The 21983-nt window shown below is 45.2% G+C and overlaps 1 protein-coding gene and 1 pseudogene across 1 annotated transcript in view; one reads left to right on the forward strand and one right to left on the reverse strand.

Moving 5' to 3' along the window:
- LOC119449644 (uncharacterized) overlaps positions 1 to 21983 on the reverse strand; it is a 365645-nt gene that overhangs the window by 271926 nt on the left and 71736 nt on the right. The window lies entirely within an intron of this gene.
- Positions 11378 to 21983, forward strand: part of LOC119448387 (uncharacterized) — a 58847-nt pseudogene continuing 48241 nt past the window's right edge.

Raw genomic sequence — 21983 nt, forward strand, 5'->3', positions numbered from 1 at the left:
TTTCAGTGAGCCCCAGAATCGCGCTCATTCATATGCTTGTCGACATAGCCAAGCAACCTTATTTAAAGTATTATGCAGACAACACTTATTGTGGGAATCGATGTTATGGGAAGCATATCGCAGGTCGCTATCTATCCAGCATTATATGGGCTTCTGCAAAGCGTTATCAGACGGACGAACACGTTCGTGTGAGGCGAGCACGTGACTACAGCAGCCTGGCCACGACGACACTGATAGCATGACGGCGACGGACTGTGATGTCGTGATTACATCATACGTTGATGCTGTACTCAGACGAAGAAAAGTTCTGGGGTCGCGGCACGCAGGTAACAACATTAATTTTATGCAATGCCTATGTTTATGTTTGAACAGTACACCGTTCACAAGCTATGGCGAAATGCAAACGCCAAATCAGGTGGATGCACTGCGTCAGACATCGACGCAGTGACCTCACGAGACTAAGGCGATTTATGACGCTTGTCGAAGAAAGAATGGTGATGAGATGTTGTATGCACAGAGAAGTACGACACATATCTAAACATATTTGATCATTTTACACCCCTTGTATCACAGTGGAACATACTCAGTCTCGAGGATTGGCACAAGAGTGGCCACATGCCCAGTGGTACAAGAACGGGGTAGCCAAACAATAAAAAATTTAGGAAAATCATAGATGCCGTCGAATATCATTAGCTATTCTATTAGAGGTCCTATGTGCTGTAGAAGCTACCTATACAACCCGACGTTAAAATATGTACAGGTTTTGTGTCTTGATTGACTGTTTCATCACGCAGATGAGAGTTGCGCCCACTGGCTTTTCTTAGTCGGCCCGAATTAAACCACAGTGCCCGGCCTGACGGTCACGAGTGATCTCAATATAACGCTCTGTAAGCTACTGTTTGAGCACTTGCACTGAAGCGTACGTGCTCCATCTAGGTAGGAAGTATTGTCCCCTTATGTGACATACCGTGTCTGCCAGGCAGCTTACGTCAATGGACGTCCTTGTTTGAGCGGCTACGCAGTAATTAAGCAACGGCAAACACGCGCTATGCAAACCCGAAACCTGGCCGCCTTTCTTAGAAGCATCTAAGGAATATCAGGTCGTTATTATCAGCCGCTGCCGACCTGAATACAAAGCGTGCAAGTTGCGCATTAGATAGATGGCCCTGGGCTCTTTGATCGAGCGCTCGCACATCATCACCAAGGAGCAAAGCGGACTGACTCACTCATTTAGGCTGAACATACGGGCTTACTATATTTTGCTGGAAATACGCTTGACAACGCTTTACTCCAGACACGCAGACACGCCAAAGGTACAAATTTTTTTTTCTTTTTACACAGTGTGTTCATTACCTCGAAAAACCATTCAAGCCGTAACTTTGCCTCGACCTCCTGAAGAGCCTACCAGTACAAGAGCCTTGAAGGGCCTTGACACCACGTTTATAAACAAATTACATCGTTCCCGCTCACTTCTAAGTTATACTGTATATATATACAGGGTGCTTCAGCGAACACTTTCGAAATTTATTTAAAGTTGCCTGTGGCAGGTAGCCCAATTCTAGTTAATGAGCTGGTCTACTCGAAGAGGCGGACATTACTTGCACAAAAAATTGAAATGCATAATCGAATAATTAACAAAAATTCACTAACTAAGTTTTTAACCAATTACCTGATGGCCCATATTGCAATTTACAAATTGTAGCCGTGGAGTTCGCAAGGCGGATCTACTTGGAACGAATTCTCGGGATGGCACCAGTTTGGAGATAATAATTCCCGAACTTTGCGGAGACATGCATTGGCGTTCCAGTTAATTTTGCGCTTCAATGCAAAAAACGACGTTTTGTTAAGAACCTATATATATATATATATATATATATATATATATATATATATATATATATATATATATATATCCATAACTTAGAATAAGTGCCAAGCAAGGGAGTTTTTTATTGTAATCATATTATGTAATTTCATGTGACGTCAGACTTTCCTAATTATCTTTTCTTTTTTTCTCTCTCTCTTTTTGTGTGTGTGTTTTGAAATGTATAACTGCTGTCAAGGCAGATTCAATTATTGAACAAAGTCTGTCATAGTTAACGATATGGACCTACATTCCCAAAAGCTGTTACGCTAAACCTGTTCGTAAGAGCAGGGGTCAACCAATCGTGATTCTGGAGATTTAATTAGCAAAGGCGGCTGACCGAACAAAATCAAAATTTAATTCTGTGATGTTACGTGCCAAACTCACGGTATGATTATGAGGTACGCCGTAGTGGAGGAGTCCGGATTAATTTTGACCACCAGGGGATCTTTGACGTAGCCCCAATGCACGGGACACGGGCGTTTTTGCATTTCGCCCCCATCGAAATGCGGCCGCTGCGGACGGGATTTGACCCGCGACATTGTGATTCGCAGCGCAACGCCAAAGCCACTTAGCAACCACGGCGGGTGCGGCTGACCGAAAATAACTTAAACGAAAGTATTAATTAATTCGGTTCTTGATCCTTTCGGGAAAGCGTAATTCGAGGCGGCGGACTTTACAAGCAATGCGACAACGTATCAACAGTGTGTGTATGTGTGTGTATATGTGTTTTCTCCCACTTTGTCCGTCGTCGTCTTCGCGCCTCGCCCTTCAGAATTCGTTCGTTCGTTCGTTCGTTCGTTCGTTCGTTCGTTCGTTCGTTCGTTGTTGTTTCGTTCGTTCGTTGTCGTTCGTTCGTCCGTTCGTTCGTCGTTCGTTCGTTAGTTCGTTGTTCGTTCGGTTCGTTCGTTCGTTCGTTCGTTCGTTTCGTTCGTTCGTTCGTTCGTTCGGTTCGTTCGTTCGTTCGTTCGTTTCGTTCGTTCGTTCGTTCGTTCGTCGTTCGTTCGTTCGTTCGTTGTTCGTTCGTTCGTTCGGTTAGTTCGTTCGTCGTCGTTCTTCGTTCGTTCGTTCGTTCGTTTGTTCGTTCGTTCGTTCGTTCGTTCGTTCGTTCGTTCGTTCGTCTGTTCGTTCGTTCGTTCGTTCGTTCGTTCGTTCGTTCGTCGTTCGTTCGTTACGTTGTTCGTTCGTTCGTCGTTGTTCGTTCGTTCGTTCTTCGTTCGTTCGTTCATTCGTTCGTTCGTTCGTTCGTTCGTTCGTTGTGTCGTTCGTTCGTTCGTTCGTTCGTTCGTCGTTCGTTCGTTCGTTCGTTCTTCGTTCTTCTTTCGTTCGTTCGTCGTTCGTTCGTTCGTTCGTTCGTTCGTTCGTTCGTTCGTTCGTTCGTTCGTTCGTTCGGTCGTTCGTTCGTTCGTAGTCGTTCGTTCGTTCGTTCGTTCGTTCGTTCGTTCGTTCGTTCGTTCGTTCGTTCGTTCGTTCGTTCGTTCGTTCGTTCGTTCGTTCGTTCGTTCGTTCGTTCGTTCGTCGTTCGTTCGTTCGTTCGTCGTTCGTTCGTTCGTCGTTCGTCGTTCGTTCGTTCGTTCGTTCGTTCGTTCGTTAGTTCGTTCGTTCGTTCGTTCGTTCGTTCGTTCGTTTCGTTCGTTCGTTCGTTCGTTCGTTCGTTCGTTCGTCGTTCGTTCGTCGTTCGTTCGTTCGTTCGTTCGTTCGTTCGTTCGTTCGTTCGTTCGTTCGTTCGTTCGTTCGTTCGTTCGTTCGTTCGTCGTTCGTTTTCGTTCGTTTCGTTCGTTCGTTCGTTCGTTCGTTCGTTCGTTCGTTCGTTCGTTCGTTCGTTCGTTCGTTCGTTCGTTGTCGTTCGTTCGTTCGTTCGTTCGTTCGTTCGTTCGTTCGTTCGTTCGTTCGTTCGTTCGTTCGTTCGTTCGTTCGTTCGTTCGTTCGTTCGTTCGTTCGTTCGTTCGTTCGTTCGTTCGTTCGTTCGTTCGTTCGTTCGTTCGTTCGTTCGTTCGTTCGTTCGTTCGTTCGTTCGTTCGTTCGTTCGTTCGTTCGTTCGTTCGTTCGTTCGTTCGTTCGTTCGTTCGTTCGTTCGTTCGTTCGTTCGTTCGTTCGTTCGTTCGTTCGTTCGTTCGTTCGTTCGTTCGTTCGTTCGTTCGTTCGTTCGTTCGTTCGTTCGTTCGTTCGTTCGTTCGTTCGTTCGTTCGTTCGTTCGTTCGTTCGTTCGTTCGTTCGTTCGTTCGTTCGTTCGTTCGTTCGTTCGTTCGTTCGTTCGTTCGTTCGTTCGTTCGTTCGTTTGTTCGTTCGTTCGTTCGTTCGTTCGTTCGTTCGTTCGTTCGTTCGTTCGTTCGTTCGTTCGTTCGTTCGTTCGTTCGTTCGTTCGTTCGTTCGTTCGTTCGTTCGTTCGTTCGTTCGCTTGTTTTCCTCTCTCTTCCTCTCTGCCGAGGATGCGGTCCCTCAAAGAAAGAAGTTTGCTTGAGCTACAAGAAAAAAGTGCTTCAATAAATGTCCCACGATGGTCAGGGAATGTGAATTAACCCAAGCTGTTTGTCTAAATGTCTGAGATGCCACTATAGCCCTGACGTACTCAACGATCAATGGCTGAGAACCGGCGCCGAGTTCGTGAGTCCGTAGCTGCGGTGAGCCCGTTAGCAATTGCCCTTCACTGCAATTTTACGATGTAAATGACATTGAGAAGTGAGCGGCGCAGCAACTTCTCAATACGCTTGATCAAGCACCGGGGGTATGCTAAAATTGCGCCCACAAGAAATCATCAGGCGAGCATCGAACTGCCAGCGAAGTCGAGATCAGTCCAACCAGTTCTGTAATTGCGCCATTTCTGCGAGACATTCTGTGGCCGATATCCAGGGTGCAGCTAAGAAAGCACGACGGCGATCGTTAAGAGCCCGATTGCGTGTTCTCACCAAATCATCCGTTGGAATGGCGCGTCAGTTGTCAGAGTATAACTTCTCAACATTGCAACATTGCTTGAAAATATGGCTTGTCTTCTTGCCAAATAAGTCAAATGACGCGGGTGGGCGTTCTTCTTCGGAAATGGCGCAATCAGATTGCTGGCATGGGAAGTGTTGCCCACTGCTTAGCATTAATGTTCTTAGTAGCACAATGCAGGAGAAAAATAAGCATAAGGAATACCAAATCATGAGCCAACTCTCTAGATCTTCACGTAAGAGCTTAAAGCGGCCAAGGTGACGACCTTCCATCTTCATTGAGCTAAGGTAACGCAGCGAGATCAATAACGAGACATAGAGCATTCATTACAACAAAAACACTTAAGGATATCGATGATTCCGCAAGATATAAGGAGTCGTTTAAGCAAGATCACTGGTCCTTGGCTACAATAAAGTTTTTCAGCCTGTGCATATAGAACGCGACGAAGGTGCTTTGTGGATTTCTCAAGAGCCACAGAGCTCAATGAATAGAGATATGTGTGCGGGCATGTTGTTGTTTTTTTTCAGGACTGTCTGTACTTCATTGTGTGTACGTCTCAAGGTTCACCCATTCTACGCATTTGACGGGAAAGGAGCGCGACGGAGAAACAGCTGACGATGAATAAACACACAGGACAGTACAGAAGGCGTGCATGTCCTTTGTTTACTGTCCTAGTATGTTATTCATCGCTTGATTGTCTTTTGTTACGCTTGTTTTCTCGCCAAAGATGAACGTAAGCCAATTAGGCCGCCTCGAACATCTGCTGCTGTACATTTGAGTTCAGCAACACAATGTAAGTCCTACTGGAAAGCTAACCTTTCCAATATTCATGAAACCCATATAATCCACCTTGCGAATCATGGCTCAAAGGCTTGTCTTATTGCGAAGCCAACAGGAGAGGTGGGTTCGAAACAAAAACAGGCGTCATTAAGTACAGCAGATCAGTCCAGAACACCGAGTCAATGCCAGCCGCATTGCGTCGACCATGGAAGTCACAAAAACACGAGGACCCGCAGTAACATTGAGAGTACAGCTACTGTATATGGGCTTGTTGGTAGGTCCTCTCCTAATTTGTTGTAGCACAGGCACAACGACACGGAACATAGAAGGCACACGAGATAAGACACACGGTGATGTGTGCCGAGACGCATATGAGCGCTGCGTGTCGTGTTTTTGTGCCTGCATGCGCTATACGACCACAGCTAGTAACAAGATCACATTTCATATAATCACCCCTTTCGGTACCATACGGGTTTTAAAAAAAACTTTAAAATATTATTCAAAAAGATTCAGAGCCCTTCCACTATGTGAAGACGGAAGACCAGCGAAGCTGTACTTGTTGATAACTATATTGAGTTATATATGGTTAATTGCTACATTTATTCAATAAAGACACATATACATAACTTCATTGTTGTCCTTCTCGCTTTCTTTCTTACTTCCTTCCTTCTGTCTTTCCTTCTTTCCTTCCTTCTTTCTTTCTTTCTTGTCCGTGGCTGATACTTGCATATACAATGCAGGTATGCACCACACGTGATTTTATTGTCGTTAATCGAGACGTAACTAGCGAGCATGTGATGTAATTGATGTCATGATCTATCAGTCATGTTAGGCATACATTCGTACCCTTCCATGCCAATTTTAGTATATACCAAGTGAACGAGACGCCACAAGGTGGCGTGACGCATCAGAATTGTTGTACACTACACTTCGGGTTTTCTACGGACGCAATCTCCTGGAACCTAGCCTTGAACAGCTTCGCTTTATAAGTCGAACGAAGAGGCAAAGAAAGCTGCAGATCCCACGCAGTGTGGGGATCGATGTAAGCGAAGCTTTCTGGGCTCTTTGCGTTCGTTGACGGATTTTGGCGGTGATGTTGACGGCATACGACAGTCGCGATGCGATGTTAAATGTTACCTTGCCTGCACCGAACACTTAGGCAGACACAAGCGGATCACACAGCATGATCGCGCGCTGGAACACGGTAGAAAATGACATAGTTTCGTTGTCAGCGCGCACGACTGCACAACGTGAGAACAAGCAGACGAAATGGAAGTATACACCTCTCTTGTTGCGGTGCAAAGTACAACAAAAACAAGCAGACATTCGATTTGTGTGTGTCGTTATTTCTCTAAACTTTAATTCGTCTATTGAAGCAACAGATTACACAATGACAGATGTTGCCTTGAATACTTCTCGAAGTCACGTGCCACAATGAGCGACGTCACAGCACAGACATGAGCTGGTATTTTGTAGCGATGCCTTTAAAGTAGTAATGCCTTTTCGCGCTTATCGCGCTTTGTCAGTGGTCGGAGCGACGATCCGCTCGTCTTATCAACGGGATCAGCCGGCCGTGAGCGGTGGATGATAAGACTAGAGTAGAATAAGTCATAATGCCTCGCTACAAAATCGCGGCCATGTTGTTGGGACTCGAAGTAGCGTTTGGGCCTGTGATCCTTCAGCCACAGGGATGAGTACGTCCGGGAGTAAGAGCGAGAGAAAAAAATGCCACAGTTTCGCCCGAAGGGCAAAGAAATGAATGCGATAGCAACACAGCAATGTCATACGAAGTAAGGTGAGCGGCTTTGGTAGCAATATGAATTGTAGTAAACATGAGCTGGTAAAGTAAGCAGGTGTGCTGCGGCGTAAGTAGACCGACATGAAGAGAGACTCGATGACCACGAGAAGGCGCGTGTGAAACGGTGGTGTTGATGAGAAGCGCTTCCCGTGGGCAGCGCGTGCGAAGGGACACACCTGTAGTGCTGCACTGCCGATCGGGGCAGCATTTCATGTGTAGCGTGCGTTGGAAAATGTGGCCCGACTATTACTAACTGAATGAACAAGCGTGGTGTGAGCGCGCACAAACAAACATGAATAGATCACACTGAATGACTGCAGACAACGACTGTCAAAACGCTGGCAGCGAGCCCATACGCCGCAGCGGGCGAAGGTACGTGCGGTCTATCGCTTCAACGGAAACTGAGCGGCGAATGCACGGCGTTTATTCTACATATTAACAGTGGCTCCAAATATGGAAGCCCACTCCATGGAAGCACTTTGAAATTCTCAGCTCACTACATGTATGAGCACATATCAGAACACATCAGGACACACCTGCACCCAAGGTGTCTGCTTATAAAACAGTTGTTTTCCCTAGTTGACCCGACTAGGGAATCTGATGACCTTGGTGCGGCCAATCAGAGGGGTCGTATTGTTCCCAATACTCCGCCTCTAATGTTGCACCCTCGCCCTCGCAGTTGGCGCAACTGCGTGGCCATCTGGGAAACCGAGTTAGTCGCCGTTCCCATGGTAGTAATTCCACGAAGTTGGCCCCTCGCATCAATCAGTGGCATCTCCGCGACGGACAGCTTGTCATGGTCGGTGTCGGGCACTGTCGCCAGGTAGGCGGGCGCTGATGAAGGGGCTGGCATCGGGGGAAACACTCAAAGGATGCGCACTGCCGATTTTGGGGCGCTTGTTTGCCCGTCACCCTCGGTGTCGGGCACTGTCGCCGTCTGGGCGACGCTGATGAAAGGGCTGCCTCGATGGAAACAACCAAAGAATGCGCCCTGCCGATTCGGGACGCAACAATGTTGCATTTGCTGCAAGGCGCACTTGCGCATAAACGTCAACCCCCGGCTTGGAGCGCGGCGGCCGCAAGGAGAAGTGCAAGCGGCGTTTAGTTTGAAATTTCAGCTCTAGCGATGTAATACTCAGCAGACACGATCGTTAGCGCGAATTGTATGCACAGCGCTTGTAAGCTCAACATGGCCAGACCTGGTGAGGGTCCATTTAAAAGCTTCTCTTCTGTAGGTATAGATAAGGTTAGGCACTCGTCCTGTGTTATTCCCTCGTTTCTGTCCGTTTGCGCTTTTCGCAACAGTGAACGCTCAACAAGTCACCCAGTTTGCCGTTCTAATGAACGTCAAATGGAGTACAACTGAGGGGTGTCGAAGCAGCGCGCCTCCGGCTACTCCATTCCATTTATGACGCCATCCGCGATTGATTTTCACCGCGGCAATTGTCTCGTTATCGCGCCAATTGCTATCATGAGTGGCGGGCGCGCAAAGGTCAGCCAACCAGGAAACTGTTATCTACAAGACATTTTGTGAATACGTACCCTATACCTTTTTAAGATAATCTAATTAATGTTTCTGCTGCTTGCTGCATTTGTGACGAAATATCGTTGACAAACGTTAGGATGCAACGCAGAGGAGTCATTGCAATTGTCATCGCATGAGTTGGGCCTGTGTGCCGGTGGGATTTGAAGGCATTCGGCTGATGTGGCGTCGTGAATACGCGAGAGCGCCAGTGCGGGCACTCTATGGCCATGCGTTGGACAGTCGAGGACTGGTAGCACTGTTTGCTTGGCAGTGCGTAGCCGGAGAGTGGAGAGTTGGTAGTGAAGAGGATGTGAATTTAAGTCCCACTTTGTTGTTTTAAGGTCAAAGCTTCACTAACATAGTCGAGCCGAGTTTCGCCGTCGCCAGCAATTTGACCTTCATTTGGCCACAGCTGCGCCGTAGCCTTGGCAACGCATCACGCGACTCGCCACGCCAATCTCCGCCGCCACCGCGTGCGCTAGCCGCCACCGCCGCCGGCTTGGCGCACGCGCTCTCAGCAGCTGGGTCGCCGTCTGACCACGTGACTCGCCGCGCGCCTGGCTAAGAGGAGCGCCGCGCTCGCCTAGTCAGTGTGAGCTTGGCCATGGATTAGAGCAAGGCCAGGCCGTCTTTGAGCGTTGCGCGTGAGCGGGAGGCTTTGAGTCGTCGTCGGCAAGCGGCGTCTGACCACCCCGGCGAGCTGCTTCACTGGAGAGGGTCGGGAATGCCAAGCGTGCGAAGCTAGCGTCGGAGACTGAAGAAGAGTGAGCCGTTTGGCTCGCCAAACGCCGGAAGCGGGATAACAACCTTAGACAAAGGCAGGCTTTGGACAAAAAAAAAGAGCTTTCGTTTAGCTGAGCTAAGCCGCAGCAATGTAAAATCGCAAATGCAAAAGTATATCTCTTGTCAGTGTGTGGTTGTGGATCGTGCTTACCGTACAGAATCACAAACCTTATTGTCATTTTTGTCATCAGCTGACTGCAACACATTCTCGTTTTTGGACCGGCCTCCTCTTCACGAAACAACATCGTTAACGTATCATAATGAAACTTTTGCGCACACAACACGAAACCACAACGAAGAAGTACACAAGGACTAGCGCAGACTAACAACTGACCTTTATTCACTAAGAAAACACATATATATGGTCGCGACACGCACCTCACAATCACTGCACATGAGCACAAGGGCGACCATATATATGTGTTTTCTTAGTGAATAAAGGTCAGTTGTTAGTCTGCGCTAGTCCTTGTGTACTTCTTCGTTGTGGTTACGTGTTGTGTGCGCAAAAGTTTCATTATGATGCCAAACCAACTAGCCCGCCTATCCGTTTTAATCGTTAACGTAGTTGTATCAGTAACATATAAGTTAACCTCAACCTCGGCAGAACAATGCTTCCTGACTGCATGACCAAACCATTGCTCCTATCGCCGACGTTCACTTCAGCGCCCAGGCCGCGCATTCCTCAGTGTTCGCGTAAGGAATATGTACCGCACAAAATGAAAAATAAAAAGACAGCATGTGTGATTACGCATGAAACCTATGCCTGTCGACTTTGTTTACCCGCTTTCAGCTTATGTATATAACTAAACGCGAGTCCAGTGTTTTCAAATTTCTGTTCAGTGATCTCTTCGTATACCATGCTCTTGAAAGGAGCATTTTTAAGTGTAAAGCACACCTTCCATTCATGAGCTCTCGGAATAGACAAAAACATCCTAGCCAGTTGCTAAGAGTGAGTGAGTGAGTGAGTGAGTGAGTGAGTGAGTGAGTGAGTGAGTGAGTGAGTGAGTGAGTGAGTGAGTGAGTGAGTGAGTGAGTGAGTGAGTGAGTGAGTGAGTGAGTGAGTGAGTGAGTGAGTGAGTGAGTGAGTGAGTGAGTGAGTGAGTGAGTGAGTTCACAGTACAAATGTATTACCTTATTTATTAACGCGCTTTGCCGTTATCACATATAACTGTTATTACTGTTTTATCGTAGCAGCTCATCAGTTTTTTTCACCACCTGATGCGAAAAAGCTTAATATCTAAAAAAAACAGGAAATATACACTATATTTTTCTTTTTATTCGAGTTTCATGAACCACCTGTGTGAAAAACTCGAACATGCGCCACTAACCGTGGCTGTAAAAAGAGCCGCATTCCTTTCGACGTTTCTGATTTGCGTCAGAGGCACTCTTGGAGGCAGTTTCGTAGCTTGAGAAGCATTGTCGACCTCGAACTTTTAGCAGCCACGGTGCGGCGATAAAGACGAGGCCTCTATCGGCGCCTCAGATACGTGCGTGCGCCTTTCGATCAGAGGCGGACAAATATGCGACGACCTCCACGCACGCGCGCAATGTCCTGCAGATGTGGCATCCACGAAGCTACAAAGATTCCAGGGGCACTCGACCATTTTGTTCTGTGGAAGCGGCTTATCTTATCAGCGAGAGCGCTCGATAACGAACGTGCTCGCGGACATGCGGATATCTATACGAAGCGAGAAGTGCGTAGCGCGCGGGGGAGGTTACTCCCGGCGTGCCTGGCCTTATCTCTGGCCGACGAGTTCAAGCTGTCCGAGGAGCAGACCCGCAGAGGTGTGCACCTGAATGCCTCTGCAAGAGTGCCAGGTGTGATTCCGCTGTGGAAGCGCGCTCTTGCAGGGTGGCCTCAGGAAAACAACATGCACAGCCAACATTGACATCGACGTAATGTGGAGGTGACGCAGCGTGTAGTGGAAACGCCTTGAACAAGTGGACGACCCACAGACGTTCGCAACTGCCGAGCACTCGAGTCTCTTCCCTGTCATTTGAGCGTCGGGTCTGCGCCCGCGGACCCCCGGAACGAGCCTCGGTTCACGAAAAGTGTTTTCAGTTGGAGTCATTCGTGAAAGCGGTCTGCGTTGCGTTCGCAGTGTTGTGCGTGACAGATAGCCCTCAAAGGTAGTCGGCGATAGGCGGACACACCTACACCGTCCGTTTGAAAGACTGACCGTTAATCTACGAGCGCAACTGCGTCGGAATGGATAACCTAACAAGGATTGAAGAGGAACGACGCAAGGGAAACAGCCCCTACAAGACCGCCGCCACCATTGCTGCTGTGGTAGCAATCGTAAGTATACTTAGTAGGTTTTGACCATGCAGCGTTTAATACCTGACGACTGATATCAACACATCATTTTTACTGTACTGTGCTAAATGTTAACGTTGACCACATTAGTGTTGTGCAGGGTTGCCCTGTGGCATTTCGGTAATTCGCCTACTGATAGCAATAAGCGCCTATTAAAATGCTGTTAAAAAGATACTGCGTGCCTTATATTTATATATATATAATATTGCAAAAAAAGTGAGTCGGTTTGGTGCGCACATACGCAGTCAACAAGATCAATACGAGCACAGTATCTATATTTGGCATTTTTCCAATTCTTTTCTTTTTTTATGACAACTATCCCTTTAGCCACGTAAATGTGTATGTAACTGAATGCCCCATGTTGTTGTGACTGCGCTGTGCCTAAACTGCTCGTGCGGCCATCGTTTCGTATTCGCTGATAGCTGCCGAATGGCCTCACTTAGGAAAACAAGCATTTGGGAATTGCTGGGCTTTATTGCACAATTACTGCACACCCTAAAACACTTTACCCAAAGTTTATTTACGCCGCGGCGTCATTATTTCTACTGCTACAGAAAGCAAGCTTTCTCTTTTCCTTTTTTCTTTTTTTTTATTTATGAAGCGCCATAAACCTAGTCGCTTACAAGATTACTAGCCTAAATATGCTTGCATTTGCAAACGGGAAATGACAGCCGGCGGCTCCACTATTCACGCAATTACTAGTTCTTACTTCATGACGTGCTTCCTGAAAACTTCCTACGATGACAAAGTGGTTCATTTCTGCGTCTGTTACAATGAAACGAAGCGCGGTGACGCTTAATTGACCATTTTCTCATTTCGTGCCGCCGTTTCACCTTTTACTTAATGATAGTTTTTTTTTTTTATATTTTTTATCTGTTTCTTCCCATACGATAAATATTCCTTGAATTTCCTCTCTGGCTACTGCCATTTTCGAAGACGGTTCAGCAGCTGAGCAATTCGCTGTGCGCACCGCAACTTCAGCGATGCTTCCGGTGGGCATGTAACAGATATGCTTATCGGCTTCGCAGTCTTTTTTTTTTTGGCTATATTATTCATATTTTCGTATTACTTGTCTTTCCTTTATGTTATCTTTTTTTATATTATTCTGTATCGTTATCCATAACGCCTGTGTTCGTACTGCGTATACTCCATCCTTCATTTTGGTGTGTACCAATTGATTAAGAGCACAATAAACTTGTTGTTTTATTTTTCTGGGGCTTTTATATAACATATAAGGATTTCTTTTCTAACAATAATGCATTTGCTATCTACCCGTCTTTTGTTCATCTTTCCTTGAACACGTCCGTGGTGGTGCACAGCAGCACAACAGCTTTTAATTCGTCAACGAGGTACATAAGCGTTACATGAGTTCTTAGCTGACTGAAATAGTCTGAAGTAACAGGATTGAGGACAGGAAGACGATATTATTGACAGCCATACACAATGCCGGCCTGGAACGCTTTAAATGCCTCGTGCACTCATCTATGCAATGCATATGTTGATCATACGCACATTATTTTTTTAAGCCGATAGGCTTGTGGCATCACGCGCTTGCGCAAACGTTTAGAAGCTACGTCGCTTGCTTCATCGTCGTTTTAATCGTTGTGCAAATTATATAATTCATCCTGTGAAGAGGAGATGACAGCGGAGAGTAAGACAATTTTCACGCCTATGTTTTCTTCGATTTTCATTTTTAAATACATAATTTTTTTTCTTTCTGTTTCACTTTTCGCCATAATAATTTGGATCAGCTCATCTAGCGTTTCGCTATAATAACATATCCAGCTCTTATCAAAGTATCCCTTTCTCTCTCTATTTCTCTACCAACTCTAATGCATCACTAACATTTTTATTCTTTTTTTCTGGATTAATCCGGCAAGAATGATTTCAGCAGATTGATATATGTATTCTCGGCGCTCTAAGGGAGATTACTAGCCTCGCCACATTCCCCATATTTTAAACGAAGGTCTTCAATAGAGGCGCTGCGCTTATTTTAACCATATATTTCTATGTACTGACTATTACAGTCATGCATATTTATTCACTGGCGCCAAAAGCATTCGCAAGTCACGGCGTAATGAAGTCAGACTTCCACAGTCACGCAGAGATAAGAACATAAGCTCAGTTTTCTTTAGATGTATCATGCCGCAAACGCCCACCCCCCTCCCCCCCACAAAAAAAAGAAAAAGAAAATCAGGCGCGACTCTTAATACCAAACAGTGGTCAAGTTGAACTCCGGCAAAGTTGAACGCAAAACTACACTTGGCATACCGTGCAAAATCGTGAATCGAGACGCGCGCAGTGAGCGCGATTGCGCAACACAGTTTTGTTTTGACCTTCGATTTATTCGCCCAACATTCGAGATGTGACTTATCGCAGAATTCTTAATTCCAACTCTAGCTATCATGGGGGAGGACTGCCGAACCTCACCCTAGAGCACAGACCCGGATATGGGTTTTGGCAATAAAAGTTTGTTCTCTCTCTCTGCAATCGAAATACCCCGTATTCGCTCCAATGTGTCAACCTTCAGTGCATTCCCCAAAAACACAACCTTCCATGGTCGTCATTCAAAAGTGAGCGCTTATTTGTTAAGCAGAGTATGTTTAGGTGTGTATTTCTCCTTTCTATCAACATTCTACTTGTGCGTTTACTTTTTTAGGCCTCAGCTAATGATGCTTCGTACTTCTATTATTCCGACACTGGAGTCTAAGAGACGTACTTTTGTGACAATTAATGGCTGCAGTATACTAGTCATGGAAACTTGGATAATGGGGGCATATTTACAGTAACTTATCAGAGCAGTGTTGTTTCCAAATATGGTACGAGAGTCATCCAGTGAGCGCCAATTATCTAAAACTATCTTTTTCCTCGTGAATATTGTGCGCAACGAAAATATCACCAAATCGACGGACTGAATATTTCTCTGTATGTACCACAGAATGCGAGCTGATAGCTCGCCATATGAAATGAACATGACCTATTCATGACTCCGCAGTATTATATACTAATAAAATCCGAGCATTCTCTTGATAATTATCTTTTTTTAATCTATTTTGTGATAACAAGCGCGGCTGGAGACGGGTAACAGATGTGTTCATTAGCTTTCGCTGCTCAGGCGTTGAGCAATTGTACTCTCACCTCTTGCAAATGAAGCAGCGTTACGAAAAAGGCAGTCAGCAAGTATGCGCCGATTTTCTTACACAACATTTCATTCTCTTGCAGTATAAGCCCTAGATACAATTGTGCGATGCTGCCTCTTTGCCAACCATATTCTAGGAGCATATTGCGACGGCTAGTTGAAATTATACGTAAAATGCCTCCCTTTTCTCCCTTACATGGAATATGTTATGAGCCGCCTTGTACAGTTTCGAAATACGTCGCCAATATAAAGCCCTTTCAATTTCACGCGAGGGTGAGCGCCAACGAGATTGCTTGAGAAAAGTGGTCCAGAAAGTTGTCGCTAAAAATAGATATATTTATGTATAAATAAACGCACATTGAAGGCTATGAAGCGTAAAATTATGTAAGTTTATGAAACTGTTGCAAATGCCAGAGTATATACCTAACTCTTGATTTTCTCTTATTCTGGTTTAGCTATTTCTTCTTTTCTTTTTTTTTTTCTTTTTTTCGTGTACATTCCACCTCGCGTCTTCCGGCTACAGTTCCCGTACTAGGTGTCATGCTAGGTGTAACGAGGAGGAGGAGAGAAAGAGAGAAGGCAGGAATGTTAACCAGAAATGCGTCTAGTTGGCTACCCTACTCTGGGGGACGGGAAAGAGGGAACAGAAGACTGAGATAGAGAGAGGAGGGGGGGGGGGGAGGAAGGACGCGGTGAAGCTCGCGCACGCACGCGGAGGGATTGAGCAAGTCAATACTAGGTGTGAGAAAGCGCTCTTGACCAATAGGCAGACTAGCAGCCATATACAGGGTGTTCGTTTTTACGTTTTACGTAACTTTTAGATATTGCCTATGGCAGGTAGCATAATTCTTATCGTTGAGCTGGGTTATTCGAAGAGGCGGATATTAGTAGCACGAGCAATCGAAACACATATTCAACTAAGTAACAAAAAAAATCACTGATTAGCTTCTTAGTTAATTACTTTAGAACAATATTGCAATTTACGAATTGTAGCCGGTGAGCTTGTCAAGCGTTTCCACTTGGAATGAATTTCCAGAATGACGCCATTTTGGAGATATGCGCCATCAAACTCGCCGTAAAAATGCACTGTTCCACTTACTTTTCTACCAAAATGCTGTTTGATATATTAAAGCACAAAAGTAACTGGACCACCCATATATTACGTCCCACACTTTGGGAAATATCTCGAAACTGGTGTTATCCTGGAAATTCATTTCAAGTGGATGCGTCTTGCAAACTCACCGGCTACAATTCGTAAATTGCAATATGTGTCGTAAAGTAACTAACTAAGAAGTTTCTAAACCAGTTTTTGTTAATTAGTGGAATATGTATTTTGATTTCTCGTGCTACTAATGTCCGCCTCTTCGAATAACCCAGCTCAACAATAAGAATTAAGCTACCTGCCACAGGCGATTTTAAAAAATTCCGTAAAGCTTAATTTTGAATACCCGGTATAGGTGGCCCAAGCTAAACCGAACCCCCCCAAAAATGAAGAACACATGAACTGTGAGGCGATACTAATACGTGAAACATCGTTCGTTTCGTGTCAGTTGCTTTACGAAGGGCTGGGAGATGTCGACATTGCAACGCGCTTAGTTCACAGTGTCTCTGAAGAAAACGGTTTCAATGATGCATTCTTTACTAGGTTTGGGTTTAGTTTATCTTGTACCACCCTTATAAGCCATATATTTGAGGCGGAATTCGTCAGAAATGCCACAACTGCTCCGAGTAATACATTATCTGTAGTCCTAACGTAATTATTCGTATAGAGAGCACTTCAAATCTAATTAAACAATTCTAAAATGCGAAGATAGCGCCTGTGTGGTCGAGGCTCCTGCAAAAACCAGACGAGCACGCCATTTGCGATTGTGATGATGCACGGTCTGCGCATGGAATGCCAATATAATTTCAGTTAAGAATTCCAAGTATAGAAAGGGCATGATTGAAAAAAGCGTGGGTGGTTAGCAAGGTTGTAACTGTACGATTTAGCAAATAATAGTCATAAATAAAAATAAACACTAAAATAAAAGTCAGGTAACAAAGAGGATCAAGACAGCACCACGTAGGTGCGAGCAAAACACACGTTAAAGAAGAGAGGGACGTAGAAGTAAGCCTTGTCTGTTGGCTTCTTGGGGTTATAGCTAGCGTTCACAAAGGCCATGTTTAAGGATTAAGTGGTTCATTAAATGATGCATTAACTATAATACAATAATCGACGGCAACAAATATGTTACCAGTCTAACTACAATGTTAAATTGCTGATAGAATGACCTAGTAATGACAAGCATAACGTCAAACATTGATCGCCATAAAAGCGTCTATGCGTTTCAAGCAGAAGGGCGATAGGAGTACGCAGGTGCACTTGTGTGGCTCAACAAATAAAAAACACAAAAAACACGATAGATGACATAGGTAAACATAGCTACAGGACTGGGAACAAATATAAAAGCCGGTACAATGCGTTGCGTGAAAAATGTGAAAAGTCCACCGAATGAATAGCATCTTCCTCGAGAACTCGAACATGTCATGAAATATTTCACACCAACAAGAGGCTATTGTAGTCGGCATCCGCATCATGCCAGCAAATGACCAAGAGACGAATTAAAATCAGGTCACATTATGGTGGGACAGTTTGTGAGTGTGTCTGTGTTTTCGCTTGTGTCCAACATGAAAGTGTTCAAATTAGAGAAGAGCAAGGATTCGCGAATTTCCCGTTCCTGGTGTTTATGTATATATACACATATATTGCCCGCTCCTGGTGTGTGTATATATATGAAGCCAAATAAAGCATAGGAGAAATTATTTGTTGTCTTTAATTGAAATGTAGCAATGACAACGTTCAGGAAGATGAAAGTGGCCGAAAAAAACACCTTGACCCTGGCAGGAGCGGAGATTGTGGGTCGGGTTACCACCCGCGGCAAGTTGTTTTTTTTTAGGCCGCTTTCATTTCCCTTTACCTTATCATTTCAACATTTCAATTAGAAACAACAAATTACTTTCCCTGTGATTTCCTTGGCTTAATTTTTGTTGACTTCAAGTGGCAGTGACTAACAAAACACGAGCCCCTCGGTTTCCCCCTGTTTCTTCTCGTTCACTGCACAGCGAGGATCTCGACTGCGGCAGGTTTGCGCGCCTAGATCTTGTCGAGATGTGGAACTTCTTCTCGCTGACTCACCATATAGATGCGCTCAGACCGATTCCCCCAGCGCCCGCACGCAACCGGCGCCTCCTCATACATTCAGCCATCAGGACGCTTCCCTCAGCACATACAGCACATTCAGGAAATTTCTCTACCTCAAAGCACCACCTAAATGTACTACTATATAGCTACGACGGCTCGCATAATGAGTTGTTTGCTTAATATAGTTGATCTATCTATCTATCTATCTATCTATCTATCTATCTATCTATCTATCTATCTATCTATCTATCTATCTATCTATCTATCTATCTTCACAGTGCCAAAGCATGTCGACGATAACTTATCGACACGAGTAGTATACTTCGTAAATTCTACTAGTGCGGCCATTTTATTTCTGCAGAAGCTATTACTTTGCCAATCATCTTCGGTGGTTTCTGTACGATATTGTGTAGCGTAAAACTTTAATTCGCAACTTGTATTGGAGCGAAGCGGTAGCATCAAGCAGGCGATGAGTACACGCATGAGCGCCGATCTATTTGCCCTCCTGAAGCATTCCCTCAAATTCTTTCACGAGCGTTTACTGTAAAACAGAACGTGTACTTTGAGAAGCTTACCGGAGAAAAAGGAGAACAATGGCTCATCAAGCAGAGCTTTCAAAGAAATGTCATCTTTCTTTGAATGGAAACCGGAAGCTGGGAACGAGAAACAGTGAAACAAGACTGACGAAAGCAATATCCACAACTGTATTTTTATAATCGAGTTACTCGGTAGTTGAGCAACAACACGGGCAGAAACTACGAGAGCGCTTCTTTCTCGCTGCCAGCAGTGCCCGCTTATGTTTGATTACAGAGTGAAACATCTACGCGAGCTCACCGCCTGCTCTAATACCAGGTTTTCGGTTTACGCAACGCTGAATGTCGACACGTGTCGGTTCCATTCCGATCTGCAAAACTCCTATTTATTTCATTTGTTTACCCTTCCTCTTCTTACTGATTTTGTTCCTTCAAATTCTGCTGGCGGGTGCCCGGCGTTTCTTTTGAGCTGGCATTTATCGATGCGGGCTACTATTGTGTGGTGCTCGGCGAGACTAAATAAAAGCTTTATCCAGCAGTAAAGATAGCTTCCGCTTCGAGACACACGAGGCCTGTCATTCGTATTCACCAGGCGCACCAAATTTTCTGAAAAGCAATAGCGATTATTCCTTCCTTTTTTGTCAACATATTATTATTATGTGTTTTTTTTTTCTCACGCGTAACGTCATGGTAGGTCATTGCTCGGTGCATCTAAGTACATTTCCGGCGGAACTATCGGTGTCTGTAGCAGGTGGCCCAATACGAAATAACGAAAGAAAATGAGCGGCCTTGGCAGTCTAACTGCTTAAAGTGCCGAGACAGCTGTCACCATGCGGTACATCATGCAAGCTTGTTTAAACTAAGTGAACAATGAAGCTGAACTGAAAGAGAATGTGAAGCATTTTAGATGTTTTAGTTATATTCATAAACGTATTTTTGCTTTACACCGCTCTCTAATATGTTCTTGGCGCCATAACTTCGGTTGCGGAAGAAAAACGTGTTCTTTACGGTATAGCAGACTTTTTCTTTTGTGCTGTGCGTCAGTTTTCACATGGGAGGGAGGGGCGCGTAAGTGCGCTGAGAGTTTTTTTATAGTGACCATATTAAGCATTTTTCACATGCATGATGTATTCAAAAAGCCTTCATCAGGCAAACTTCACATCGGACACATTTCATACACGTTAATCTGTGCGCTGTGCGTATACCTTGTGCTGCTTTTAGACAGTCCGTTTAGTTTTGGATATACTTGTATCCGGACTTTCTAAGTAAACTACAAAACAACTACACCAATGATTATAAGCAACAGATAGTTATCCTTGCTTCTACAACTCGAAAATATGTGCCACGTAATTGACACGATAGTAAATCAACCAATTTGGGGAATAAATTAAGCCGACAGCCATACTTGATCTACGTTTACAAGCAAATAAGCTTATATTATCGCACCTTAAGAAGTGGTCATATTAAGCAAAGCTTCTATAGCGTTCGGTATCATTTTATGCAATATGTTCCCGCCTCTTCGTCTCAATTACAGTGCGAGTTTCTCGAAGTGTGGAGCTTGGGATGGACGCTGCTGACATTCTTGGTTCCAGAGCCGTTAGGCCAGTTGCACAACACTACCCTGTCTGGCGAATTCGAGAACATTGGCCTGCGCCATGGTAAGTCGGCCTAGAGCCTATAAATATTGCACTAGCAAGAACGCTCGTTTGCTCCTTGAAATTACAAGACGGCTCGCACAACGCAAGAACACTCGTTTAGTACGCTTTCGGTACACGTTAAAGAACCACGGGTGGTCGAAATTATTTCCGAGAGATCCGTAATGGCATCTTTTCCGGCCCCTTTGTAGCTTTGGAATGTAGCTTTGGAACCCACTCGCTCAACCAATCACATAGTCGGCGGATTTGAGAGGCTGCATGGAAGCAATCATCAAAAGGACAGCGATTTGTGTCGAAATACATGTTCTCAAGAAATTACAAACAAGGCCCTTGAATTCAGTTTCTTCGTGCCTACGGACTTAAGAGTGCTGTTGAAGGGAGAACAAAGCGGTTTTTTCTTCCCCGAGGCGTAGGTCTAGTCGAAATTAGAAGAAACTTACGTTCTCAATATCCGCGAGTGTTTGGCCATTCTCTCCCATTCGCTTGAAGAAATTCTCGTTCCCTTCCATTCACGGCGATGGCTTAGCTGCACTTGAGCACGTATACGTATGCCTCGGGAACACAGTTAAACCGAGAGAGCAAAGAAAACAGGGAGGGGGGGGGGGGGGGGGGGGGGGGGACTACTATGCAGTCTCGCCTCACCTCGAACATTGCCGCTTCTTTAGCAAACCATCGTGGTGTGCCGCGAGACAGTCATTTCAGGAATGACCCGACGTTTGTGCGCAGGCACGAGTAAATAAAAGCGGGTGGGGAAGCGAAAATCTCTCCCAACCGCTTTTGCTCCTTGACTATCTGGCTTTGCCTAGGTACTAAGGAGGAGGAGTTTCTTTGCTCATTTCGTATGCGTTTGTCCCTAGGCGTGCCGGCATTGCGGCATTACAAGTTAATACGGCCGATGAAACTATTATCCTTACTTCGTATAGCTGTCTAATAATGTGTTATCGAAATCGATGCTTTGCCTTTTGGGATAAATTGAGACTTTTAATTTCAACTTCTCTCGAAGGGCGAAACAATGACAGCGATAGCAAGCACACGAGGCCTGAGCTGCATCGCCGCGTAAAGAGCCTCCTGGCCACTGCCAGGTGTTATAGGAATATCCGACGTGACGGTGATGGCGTATGTGGCGAAAGTTTACCCCCTCACCATTGAACAGATTCACAGTTTTATCTGTAAATGAGCATTTTATTTCCTGCTAACCCTTCCCGGCTGCTTTCAGTTCCAGAATGTTTTCAAGTGTATCGTAAATAAATAAGTAATAAGGCAAATCATTCCATGAAATCAGCCCATTAGAACAAACAGATGTTTCCGCAAGCTGTTTATTCACACAATCAACCACATCACGAAGTGTACGCTCAAATACTGCGTAATTTTTGCAGCGAAGCTGTCTGTGGCTAGGATCCGGGATTTTATGGCGTCCGCGCAGAAAAAGGTAACCGTCCGCACGGAAAAACTCTCTCCTATAAAGCTCTCCCCTTAT

Source organism: Dermacentor silvarum, chromosome 4 (assembly GCF_013339745.2).
Source record: "Dermacentor silvarum isolate Dsil-2018 chromosome 4, BIME_Dsil_1.4, whole genome shotgun sequence".
Classification (NCBI taxonomy): Eukaryota; Metazoa; Arthropoda; class Arachnida; order Ixodida; family Ixodidae; genus Dermacentor; species Dermacentor silvarum.